The following is a 12,709-nucleotide window of genomic DNA, read 5'->3' as shown; positions in this document are numbered from 1 at the left end:
CCCCATGCTCTCAGATTCCCATTACTCCCCCAAACCGTGCCCTTCCATCTTAGTGGATCTTTCCTTGTTCGTCTCTCCCCGGGAGAAAAGAACCCCCCTCCATGGCCCTTCCTGCCCTTCCCCACTGGACTTCAGCACCAAGTCTAAGAAACGTTGACAGCTTCCTGCCTTCGCACCTGGCCTCCAGGTGTCTACGGGGACCTGGAGGAGCCGCATGTGCACACCCAGCTAGAGATTCTGGGAAGTCAGGGCACTGCCCAGAGGTATGACATGCCCAGAAGATACCTTAATGAAAGGATCTGCAGGTGTCAGTCCCCACACTTAGCATAGGTAAGTGAAGAGACAAAGGCAGCCCAGCCTCCAGGAGGCGGAAGGGTTTAGCAGAGGTGTTACCCAGTCAGGAGAGAGCTCAGAGGATGACAGAACCCCACTCAAATCCCTCTTCGTGGTCATCAAGCAAGTCTTATGCAACCACTGAGGCGGGCCCGTGGTGCACCCATGGTCAGCTCCGCGGAGCTGGAAAGCAGACCCAGGCCTATCCAAGACTAAAGCCGAGCTCTTCACTGGGCCTCCTGGGAAAGGCTTGTTGGCTTTGGGGACCACTTCAATGAGCAGCCACCAGAACTGTGATCCAAGGTGGGGGCTGAGCACCCAAGGCTCCACACCACCCTCTATATGCACTGGGTGATTGTGAGCCAAGCCTCCCCCATCTCCGGCTATCAGAGGTGACTCACAAAGGGAAGGCAGGATGTGACCCTGAGCAGGTCTTTATCACCCTCCCCACCAGGCCTCCGTTTCCCCCTCCTTTGGCGGAAGGGACCAGAGATCTAGTTAACTGATTACCAAGGGTTTACCCATGATGGCCTAGGACTCTGGAAATCTAGCGTTGAATCCCAAGGCATGGCCTGCTCGGCATCTAACAAGACCATTAGCTCTGGGTCCTTCTCTCTGGGGAGGCAGCAGGAACAGAAAACAAGAGAGAAAAGGTCTCCTGGCAGCACAGAGCTGGGCACAGGGGCTCCAGGGACCGGCCTTGCCTCCCGCCAGAGAGGCCTCCCTGGAGGCTTGACTGCTCACACCTGGGTAGCGTTCTGGGCCCCCTCCCTTCCTGCCTGGATCCTCGCTCTGGTCACACCTCCAACCCAGCGCCAGGAGGTCAGCTGCAAAGGGCCTTGTCAAAGGCTTAAATGTGAGCGGCAGGAGGGAAAGGGCTGGCCTAGAGGGAGGTCGTCATTGCCCGCTGAGCATCTTTTTCCTCCTTACTCCGGGACACCTGAGATCCTACCAGTGTCCCCCGGACCCTGAATCACACAAGGAAGGGAAGAGCAGAACGGGGCGGGGGGTGGGGGGCGCAGGGCATTGCAGAAAGAGTTGTGTCCTCTTAAAAAATAGCAGGAAGAGGGGAAGGATTTACTTTGAAATGTGCTTATTTTCCTTTGATTTTTTTTTCTATCTGGATGAAATGGCGTGGGTTGTTTTGTTTTTTTTTTAACCCTAGATGCAGAATAGATCTGTCTCCTAGTTTTCAAAATTTTCACATTTCTATCACGTTACTCACTGTTACAAAATGCTGCCGTCACCCAAGGACTTAGGTGAAGTAGGGAAAGAGTTGACGATTTGGAGGCCCGGGGGCTTCCTATTCTGACGTCTTGACAAGAAAGGCCTTTCAGGAGGCTGGAACCAGAAGCAGAAATCCCAGGTCCTGGGGCCCCAAAACTGTTGGCCTAGCTGTAACCAAGTCTGAAAGCTGTGGGCCCTGGGGGATCCTCCTGCCTTGTCCTGAGGCCCAGAGAGGCTTGGTTTCTAGCTGGAGGTCAATCACCTGATGTAAGGGCAGGAAGGAGCACTGAGCGGGTTTTCTGCTCCAGCAGGCCGGGTGAAGGAGGAGTCCTGGAGCCCTCAGTAGTTTTGCAGGCTTTTATTGGGATTTACCAGGCACACAGCAGGCAGGGGTGCTGCCTCCCAGCCCCCAGCAAGTCCTCACGCTGCCTGGGCTCTCCGGCGTTCTCTGGTGGTCTTGTTCTCCACTCCTCGTGGTCCTCCTCCTGCTTCTCTGCTTCTCTCCTGTTCGTTCTGCTTCTGCTGGCATCTGCATGATGCCGCCCTTAAAAGCCCAGTCTCAGCCCAGGTGAATCCCATCTACATACGCCCAAACCCTACTCCAGGTGCCCGCCATCAGGCATGCATTCGGGACCTCAAGGATCCATCATCTACCCTGATGGCAGAGGGCAGAAAAGCCTGATGCTTTTTACCTTACCCTACACCTGGCAGAGCGGAGACCAGGACCCAGGTCCTGGTGCCCAGTCAGCACGCAGGGGCGAGGGGCCGGCTGAGAGGCCTCCTGCCAGGTAAGGAAAAGGAGCACAGAGGAAGGAGAAAGGAAGGGCAAGGGCAGGGCTGAGGCAGGCGGTGCTCAGAGAAGTGCCCCCACGTCCGGGGTGCAGGGGTGCCCCCAGAGTCCGGGACTGCAACTCCTCAGAGAGGAGGGGCACAGGAAGTTCTCTCTGGGGTGGGGACAGCCCAGCGAAGCATGCTGGTCAGTGTCACAGACTCCAGGATGGCTGCTGAGATGCCGCTGAGCTCAACCTGTCACTCTGCAGTGAGAACACAGGCTCAGAGGGGGAGGCACCAGCCTGCGGGACTTAGCCAGGCTCAGACCTCTCCCAACTCCCAGCCTTTCCAGGCAACCTTTAATCTCCCCGCCCCATCCCCTGGGACCCTGGAGCCTGAGCAGAGAGAAGGGGAGTGGCCAGGGCCCCCACAGCCCCAGGCACCCAGAGCTGGATGCCTTCCTCTGTCCTCCATCCCAAGGAGAAGGGGGAATTGGCCTAAAACCAACAGTCCCTGCAACTGACAGATGGTGCCTGGCCTCACCTGGTGCCTCCCTTACTGGCAACAGAGCAGAGCAGCTGGAGCAGGGACACCTGTGGCCAGGAAGGTGCTGCAACCACAGGGAGATGCAGGTAAATGAGGGCATGGAGTATGGCCCCTGATACTATGGCACTAGACTTGGCCCTCAGACTGTTGGGAGTGCGGGAATCTCTTTCTCAGAGAAGGGACTTTTTCCCCCATTCCCTGTAGGCTGAACCCCAAGCATACTTTTTCTGCCCATTGCAAACCTCAAGCCAAACCCCATCTCCCCCCTCAACCAAACTGCCAGAACTACAAACCAGGAATGAGGTCCTGGGCCCAGCAGTTCTGTTCCTGCCACAGGGAGAAGGGAAGTGCAGGTGATGGTCCCAAGAGGTCCCAGAAAAAGCAGAGCCAGCAGGCCATGTATGTGGGGCTGCGGGTCAAGACTTGGGCAAAACTTGCTGAGCCTGAGGCTGGCCCCACCTCCATTCCAACTCACCAAACAGCTCCCTTCATCCCCACCTTGAGGGTGCCCATTCCCCACTGGTTCAGCCAGAGTGGCCCTGGCTGTGGAGGCAGCCCCTAGTTCTAAGGTTCTAGCTTGAGGTAGTCTCGCGCAGTTTGCCAAGTTGAACCCACCCCCCTCATCCTCCCTCTTCTTTTTTTTTTTTTTAAAGATTTATTTATTTATGCACACAAGAGCTGGGGTACAGGCCAGAGGTGTGGGCGTGAGAGGATTCACCAGAGACAGAGTGGGGAGCAGAACAGGCAGACTGACTGAAACACACTGCTGAGGGGAGCAGCGGGCGAGACAGGAGAGGTCTGCCTCGCCAGTGGGTTGCTCCCTAGCCAGCTGGGGATCGAACTCATGCTGCAGAGGCTGTGGACAGCTTCACAGAGCTGTGACCTCCCTCAGTCACATCCCTTTCATTCCTCCATCAAAACCTTGCCTCCTGTGTTCTTCAGGGTAACTGCGTTAGGATCAAGATGCTTCTCCCTTCCCCACTGTTCTGCCTGTGGGTTCACCCTCGGGTCCCAGGTCTGTGGGTTCACCCTTGGGTCTAGCAATTTGAAAGAGAATTTTGGAGCCCTTGGCATCATCTTCAGAGGTTTTAACGGTAACAAGCCAGCAGGGAGACAGCAAGCTGAGGCCCCCTCCCCAGGTGACACCCTGCTTTTATCCCCTCCCTCTTAGGCACAGGTGTGCACACTTGCACATGTGCGCACACCATGCTCAGGTGTCCTTAATCAGGCATGCGTGCCCCACACCCATGCACCTTCTACATTAACAAGATAAAGGCCGCAGGTGGTAGCCACAGAGGCCAATGGCGTAAAAAGCTTGATCAACTTTATTCACCCTACGCCCATTTACAATAGGAACAACTCCCCAAAGAGTGGCTGATGGTGGCATTTTGGGCACCACAGCAAGCAGGCAGGGCAAAAATGATGGGGATCAGAGGGAGGGGGCCATCTTGTGACTTGCTGTGTCGCCAGCACTACAGCAGCTGTTCTGTGGGCACACACCCGGCTGGAAATTATGGTGGCTCCCAGGGACCAAGCCCCCACCCAGGTTCCATTCTTTTGCCCTCACGCCCCTCACTGACTCCCCAATAGGCTGATGGAGATGAGCACAGTCTTTCTGTCTTCAGGGGCTTCCTCTGGAGAAGGAAAAGACTGCATTAACTAGAATCAAAGGGCCTCCCCTGGTGGCGCAGCAGTGCGAAGCTGCCCGCAGCCTCTGCAGCACCAGTTTGATCCCCGGCCTCCAGCGAGGGTCCCACATGGCGCGCAGACCTCTCCTGCTGCACCTGCTGCTCCCCTCAGCAGTGTACTTCATCAAGTCTGCCTGTTCTGTTCCCTGCTCTGGCTCTGGTGAGTTCTCTCACCCTCCCGCGCTTCTGACTGTACCCCGTGCTTGTATAAATAAATAAATACATCTTTAAAAAACAAAAACAAAAACAAAAACTCTAGAATCAGAGTGCCCAGAACAGAGCATTAAACATATTTGGTCCTCAATAGCCCTGCTTTGGTAATACTTTCTCTTTCCCTTTCCTGGACCACCTCTGCCCTCCTTATGATTCTTATTGAAATCTTACCAATCCTTCCACTCCCACTCAAGGCAAACCTGTCCTCCCTGGGCCCCTGCAGCCCTTGGGTCCCCCACAACCATTACACCTTGAAGCAGTTTTGAGATGGAGATCAGGGCCCATGGTTCTGCCCCCTGCATGCAGCGGGCTGGAACCGGCTAGTGTCAGCTCTGAAATCACAGCACACCCGCCTCCTCCAAGCTGGGAGGGATTTTAGGGAGCAGAGAGCGCCCCTCCCTAGGGATGCTGAGATGCTGCACAGGGAGAGTCAGCAAAGACTAGAAACGCCGATTGCTTGTCTTTATTTTTTTAATGATAAAATAACTTATGCTCATTATAAGCAAATTCAAATAAATGACAGACCATAAAACCGAGTCTTCTCATTCGGCTCCCAGAAGTCGGCAGCTGTTAACGGTTTGGGGCAGCTCCTTACAGGCATTTTTGCTTAAGCTCACACAAAAATAGAATTTTCTTTGACAAGAATATGATTGTTCTTCCTCTTTCTGTGTGCCCTGTGGGGTAAATTTCTACGAGTGGAATTACTGGCCAAAAGACCTACTTTTTAAAATGTGTTGCTTTCCTAAGTAGTTTTTTTTCCCTTCTAACACGCTCATTGTAGAAAAGTTGGAAGATACAGGTAAGACACATGAAGCAGAAGGACCCCCAGCCACTGCTTAGAGGCGGCCACTGCTAGTATTTGGTGATGACACTAGGATTCACCAGAGAATTCACCAGAGACAGAGCAGGGAACAGAACAGGCAGATTGACCAAAGTACACTGCTGAGGGGAGCAGCGGGCGAGACAGGAGAGGTCTGCTGTGCCATGTGGGTTCCTCCCTGGCTGGCCAGGAATTGAACTCGTGCTGCAGAGGCTGCGGATTGCTTCATAGTGCAGTGCTTAACCCCTTGCACCACCAGGGAGGCCCCCCAACACCACAGTCTTTTCTCCAGGACAGCACGTTTGCAAATATCAGAAAATACCCTGATTCTCCCATAGCCTGTTTGCCTGTTTTTTGTTTCGTTTTTCACCACTTAACAGACTGTTTTTTTCATGTTGTTAACTTGCCTCCTACAACATCAGTTTAACATGCGAAAGGATGTTTGACCTCAGGGTCCTCCAGAAACCTGCTTCTCCTGGACCCCCAGCAGTTAGTTGGAAGCTGTTGTCAGGCTCTAACCTCAGCCTGCCCCTCCCTTTCAGAAAGGAATGCCCAGGAAGGCCTCTGAGCACCTACCACCTCTGCCCATCCTGAACTGAGGCCCCAAGCCCCACTAATGGGCACGCCACCCCCCTGCAACTCCTCCACTGCTGTCCACTGCTGCAGTAAGTAGGTGTCTGCCAATTTCCTGACCTGGGGCTCCTCTGATCCTGCTGCCAACCCAAGCCCCAGAGTGGACAGAGTGGGGGGTTCAGTGGTCAGGACCAGGAGGCAGAAGAGGGCCTCTGGACTCAAGTGGGGAAGGGAGTCCACAGGCCCTAGGTCTGCGGCTCACTCTCCCTCACTTGGATGCTGCTGGGGAAGAAGAGGGGCGGGTGGAGGGAGGGGCTGAGCCACTTGAAAGTTGTCAAATGTGTAAAGCAAACACTGGCCAGCTTCCTAGCCCATGCCCATGCTCTACCCCAGGAAATTATTGGCCAAATAATATGGAATTAAGTGTGATTTTGGACATGATCCTTTTCTGCTCTAGGAGGGAGAGGTGGATGGTGGGGGAGGTCTCAGTCACCTCACAATACACCACATGGTTTCTAAGGCAAATGTCCCACTCTGGGATTCCATAACCCAATTCGAACCCGTGTCTTTGAAAGCTCTCTTTTTTTCTCAGTCTGTGTACACGTATGGTTTGCTGAATCCGCGTGCATGGGGTCTTTTTAGAGATATTAGTGACATAATAATTATTATTAGCTGTCATCTCATTTAATCTTCACAGCAAGTCAGTAAGGAGATTCTATTTTTATCCCCATTTTGCAGATGAGGACACTTTCAATCAAATCCCTGCCAAATCCCTGTTGAGTGCCTGTTGAGTGCCTGTTAGTGTTAGTGCTGAGATAAGCAGTGACAGATGCATCCTAGGTCTCTGTCAAACAGTTGATAGTGACCAGGCAGCCACAGCTCATGTGCTGAGGCTGGGCTAGGAGAAGAGGCCAGGCTCAGAAACTCAGGAAACAAGGTTCTCTGGTAGAGGTATCGAGGAAGCTGAGACATACATGTTGGCAAGAATTGGGCAAAGTGTTCCAGCAAGAGGGAACAGCATGTGCAAGGGATAAGAAGCCAGCAATGAGGTTATATGACTGACAACTGAATGTGAGGCAGAGGGCAGAGAGACAAAACTGGAGAAGAAAGCAGGATTGAGTCGTGTCCTGCTGTGATGGTCTGAAAGCAATGGGGAGCTACAACAAGGTTTTAAGCAGGGAAGAAGAGGAGTATGGTCATGTTTTTATGGGGCAGAGCAAACCCAGGTACAGGGAGTCCAGAGAGAAGGCTGAAAACCTGGTGAGGCTGCAGCACAGCGGGGGGTAAGGGGTGGGAGGTGGGAGGGTGAGAGATGGAAGAAGTAAAGAGCCAGGAACTCCAGGAGCACTGGGGGCTGTGTCAGAGCTGGATTACTCAGCGCCCCTTTTTCAAGAACCCCAGAGGAGACAGGCACAAAAAGCCGGAAGTTCTCTGGAACAACGCCAGCACCAGCAGACTTTGATTCCTGCTGTCTCCCACCCACAGTGTCCCCGCGAGAACTGTCTGATGGTGGGGAGCTCACTAAGTTGCACAGCCCACCCCATAACTGCCAGCGACGATTAGGTCTTTCCTCACATAGGTGCCCTCATGCGCCCACGGGTTCTAACTCTGTCCTCTGAATCCCCCAGACACGACTGACTCCTATAGGGCAGCCCTGGAAAGATCCTTCTGTTTATTTCCTTCCCAAGGGCATCTTCCCGTTCTTCAGTTGAGTAAACGGAAGCAGTTTTATTGGGTTCCTCTGCTACCTGCGCACCTTAGCCGACATGGGGAAAGAGGAGTCAGCCAGGGTTTGAATCCCAGCCTTGCCACTCAACAACTGGGCCATCTTAGGAAGGAACTTCACTTCACTAGCCTCCATTTTCCCATCTGGAAAATAGGGATAATAATAGCTGCCCTTGCATAGTTGCTATGAGGACCAAATGAATCTAAGTGACAGCTAGAAATCTAAGGGTGTTGTCGTATTGGCCTGGGCCACGGGCCTGGTCCACAATAAGTGGTCAGGACATGCTTGGGAAGTATGTGGATAGCGTAAAATCTGGCGGTATGCAGACCTGGGTTCAAATCCTACCTCTGCCTCTTGCTAATGTTCTAACCATGAACAAACCGACCTCTGCATCTCAGCTTCTCCATCTGGTAAGTGGTAAGAGCAGAGAGAGCTTGGCAGGTTGCCTAAGACAAGTCATATAAAGCACCCGGTGTTGTGAGTATCATTTCTCTTGCCTTCAATCCACAAACATACATCAGGCACCTTCTAAGTGCCAAACACTGAGGGAAATGACTTTTAGCCATTTGCTCAAGGCCACTAAACCTTGCTTCCAAGCCTGTTCTTTCCTGCATCAAGCCCACTCCAGACCTGGGACCCCAAAGTAATATGTCCCTGGGGAGCAGTTCACTAATCCTGCCCTGCAGCCTCCGCCCCTCCGCCCGGCTCTGCGTGGCTTTGCAGGCTGCAGTGATCATCATCCCGACCCTGCCCTCCTCATCCATGCTGCTGGTTGTCAGCTGCTTCTTAAGGAAAACATGCTGCCGCCAGTGGTCTCGGGTCACCCACCCCAGGCCGTCATCCCCATGAGGAGCTCAGGTAAGGCACTCAGGGACGACAAGGACAGGGAGTTCTATATTGTGTCTGTATTGCACAAAGGTATAACATGGGACCCTTAAGTCAAGAGGAGAAAGTCTCCTTACTCCCTTGAGGCAACAAGGGTTGACGTGCTGAGCTAGATGAAGCATCACAGAGGCCATAGCCACGCTGCATGGACTCATAGTTTCCTATGCCCTTGTGCAGGTTCTGCTGGTGGGTGTTATTCGCCAATTTCTTGGATGAAGGAAGCCCATTCTGCAGCCCCTTTTACTGTGGCCTGCCCTCTAACTCTCCCTTCTCCCCTACCCTTCCCTGCCCTACCAGGTATGGAAGGACCTCCATGGGGAACCTCACCAAGGAGCCAGAAGTCATCCGCCAGGACTGGATAAAGCACTCCCAGTTCTGCTCCTGTTGGCTTATATTATTCAGGGCTTGCAGCCCTTAGACCTTTCAACTTCTCACATCTAGAACATTCACATAGACTGTGCTATCCTGAAGTCATGGAGTTCTAGCTTGACATGACTGACTCTTGTGGGGAACATAGAGTTCCCCATATAGAAATTTCCAGGTTCCTGGATTCCTATCTAGTCTGGACCCCCCAGTGCTCCCTATGGACTGCCTGAGCTCTGGGATTCAGAGAGATAGCAGTGAGGAAGTGGATCTCATGCAGCTAATACGAAAGCCCAGAACCCTCACCATGCTCTGAGATCTCAGGATGTCTGTTCCATCTATAGCCACTGGTTCAAGACTTCTTCCATCATCCAGTGGTACCCAAGTGTGTACCATGTGCCAGGCATGTCAGTGCTGGGCTTATGACAACAAATAAGACCCCGTAAACTAGTGGCTGGAACAGAACAATGACAACAGAGTATGAGAAGTTCTTGGATGGGGTACAGGAATCTGTGGGAGCATGGAGAAGAGGCTAGTAATCAGCCAGAGGAGGAGGGTTAAGGGAAGCTTCCAAAAAGTAGCATCTGATCCAGAACCCAAAGGATGATTAAGCTTGACGGAAGGAAGGTGGGAAAAGACAGTCCAGGCAGATAGAACAGAAAGTAGATTGTTGGGGCTAGTAAACTATAATCTACTTCCTAGTTTTATAAAATTTTATTGAAGGGCATCCCTCAATAACTCCCTCAGGGGTTAAAGTCTCAACACTATCAAGCTGTCACCAGCCACTGCAGCATGAGTTCAATCCCCAGTCAGGGAGCTAACCCACATGGTGCAGCAGACCTCTCCTGTCTCACCCGTTGCTCCTCAGCAGTGTATTTCAGTAGATCTGCCTGTTTTGCTTTCCACTCTGTCTCTGATGAATCCTCTTACCCCCTACACCTCTGGCCTGTACCCCAGCTCTTGTATGCATAAATAAATAAATCTTTAAAAAAAAAAAAAGATTGGGAACGTAATTTAACATGGCACAGGAATCTTTCAGTGCTATTCATAAAAACTCTAGTTCTTCAGCCCCACCCCTCTACTTCACTTCTCAGAGAAATGCACTTTCCTGTCTGCTTGAGTCTACTTGGGCATGGCCACCATGTGACTGGCCAACTAGATGATAACAAATCCTATCTGGAGCATTTCATTGCCAACAAGACTCTCCAGAGTTCTCTTTCCCCTCTGGCAGCATTATTGAGATGGTCTTTTCATCAGCTTGGGTTTCTAACTACAATAAGCATGGCCCACTTTGACCCATTATGTTCAAGTTTTGTGAGCAAGAAATAAATCTTTACTGTGTTACAACTTAAAATGTAAACTTTGAATATAAGACAGAAATTTTGGAATTGCTTGTTATTGCAGTACCACCTAGCCTATCCTGACTGCTATAACTTAACTGGGAGAGAGGACATTAACAGGGAGAGAGATTATAGAGAATATGGGATTAATAGATTTCAGCTCTTTGCATTGAAGTATTGAGTCAGAATAGGAGGGAGAATAACCGGAAAGCATGAGGTATTGCTTAGAGGATTGGATTCATTGCAAGGTCAATAGTATGACCATGGCAGTGGGTTGCTGAGGTGGAAAGAAGAAAGGATTTTTTTTTAAGATTTATTTTTTTATGCACACATGAGCTGGAGATGTGTGTGGAGTGGGGGGTGAGAGGATTCCCCAGAGACAGAGCGGGGAACATAACAGGCAGACTGACTGAAATACACTGCTGAGGGGAGCAGCGGGTGAGTCAGGAGAGGTCTGCTGTGCCATGTGTGTTGCACCCTGGCAGGCCAGGGGATTGAAGTCGTGCTGCAGTGGCTGTGGACAGCTTCATAGGTTGCGTCTTAACCCCTTTCATCACCAGGGAGGCCCCAAAAGAAGAAAAGATTTTGAAGGAGGTCAAGAATATGAGAGGACAGAGGATAATTCCCATGTATATTGAACTTGCCAAAGAGTAAGGCTGAAGCAGTGTTGGAGAAATTAACAGTCTGTAGTTTCTTTTACCACAACCAAGACAGAAATGCCCGGAAGGCAGGGACTTTTGTGCTCACTTTTTTGTACCCAGAGTCTAGAGCAGTATCCAGCACACACACACAAAAAAAGGGCACTTAGTAAATATTTTATGAATGTATGACTCTCTGAGAAGGAGAATCATCCACCATACACTTTGACAAGTCAATCTAGCACAGGGAAGAGACTTCCTACCAGTTCTTATTTCCTCACGCCATTTTTCAGCAATTTTCCTTCCCTAGACCACAGAGGCTGTTGAGTCTTTGTCCAACCTAGTCTGCTTGTTGATCTATCTTGTTGTTGCCAGAAATCTCAAGGAGCTACTTTTTAAATTCATCCCCAGTGGCTCACATACTGGCAGCTCTAGCTGATACCATCCCCCATGATACCAAAATCTGGCATGTGCTGCTCCCTCATTCCCACATCTAACTCCATTTAGAAAATGTTCATTCCTTTTCTAGAAAGGCCTCAGATTCAAGCCCTGCTTTTTACCACCACCATCCCTGAATCACAACTCAGACTTTCATCCTCCCTTCCCGGGGCACCTCCTAACCTCTCTGCTTTCTCTCTTTGTTTCTAATCCCCCTATATTATCTAATTATCTATTGCTCTGTAACAAATTACATTAAAATTTTTCTAAAACTTAAAACCACAAACATTATCTCACTGCTTGTGGATCAGGGATCTGGGTGTGGCTTACCTAGGTGTCTCTGGCTCAGAGTCTTTCACGTGTCTGTCAGCAGGTGTTGGCAAGGGCCACAGAGTGGGAGGGTCTACCTCCAAACTCACTCATATGGCTGTTAGAAGTTCTCAAGTACTTGCTGACTATTGGACAAACATCAATTCCCTTACACATAGGGCTCTCCATAGGGCAGCTTACAACATGGCAATGTCTTCCCTAAGAGCAAATGAGCAAGAGAGAAAGAGAAAATACACAAGACAGAAGTCATGGGCTTTTTTTGTAATCTAATCTCACAAATGATAACCCACCACTTCTACTCTGTTCATTAGATTGGACTAAGTAAGCCCAGTCTGTACTCAAGAGGTAATTACACCAGGATGTGAATATTGGGGTACAGGATCACTGGGGGCATCTTAGAGACCACTTAGAGACACTTCCTAGTGAGCCATCTAAGTGAAAAACTGACCTCTTCTCTCTGCTCAGAAACTTCTGATGACTTATTGTCACCTCCAGGACATGGCCCCTCACGACATATTCCAGTCTCCATTTCATTCTCATCTGCCACTCTGTATTCCAGGTCCCAAGAAAGGATTCTGAGTATAATACCACCATTCTCTTATATACATCATTCCCCTGATTTGAAATGCTCCCCCAAATTCCCCAGATTTTTCTACCTGGAGAACCCTACTTATCCATTAAGGACTTGTTTCTGCCAAGTCCATCCTAACCCAACAGGCATTTGTGTTGCTGACTTAAAAAAAAAAACCTTCCCTGTGAAGGAAATAGTGAATTTTATTCTTGGAGTCAGAAAGGGTCCCAGCCAGCTGCTTTCTTCA

Source organism: Talpa occidentalis, unplaced genomic scaffold (assembly GCF_014898055.3).
Source record: "Talpa occidentalis isolate TD23 unplaced genomic scaffold, MPIMG_talOcc4v2.1 talOcc4.9, whole genome shotgun sequence".
NCBI classification, from domain to species: Eukaryota; Metazoa; Chordata; class Mammalia; order Eulipotyphla; family Talpidae; genus Talpa; species Talpa occidentalis.
The sequence above is the reverse complement of the archived record's forward strand: the minus strand, read 5'-3'. Positions refer to the sequence as shown.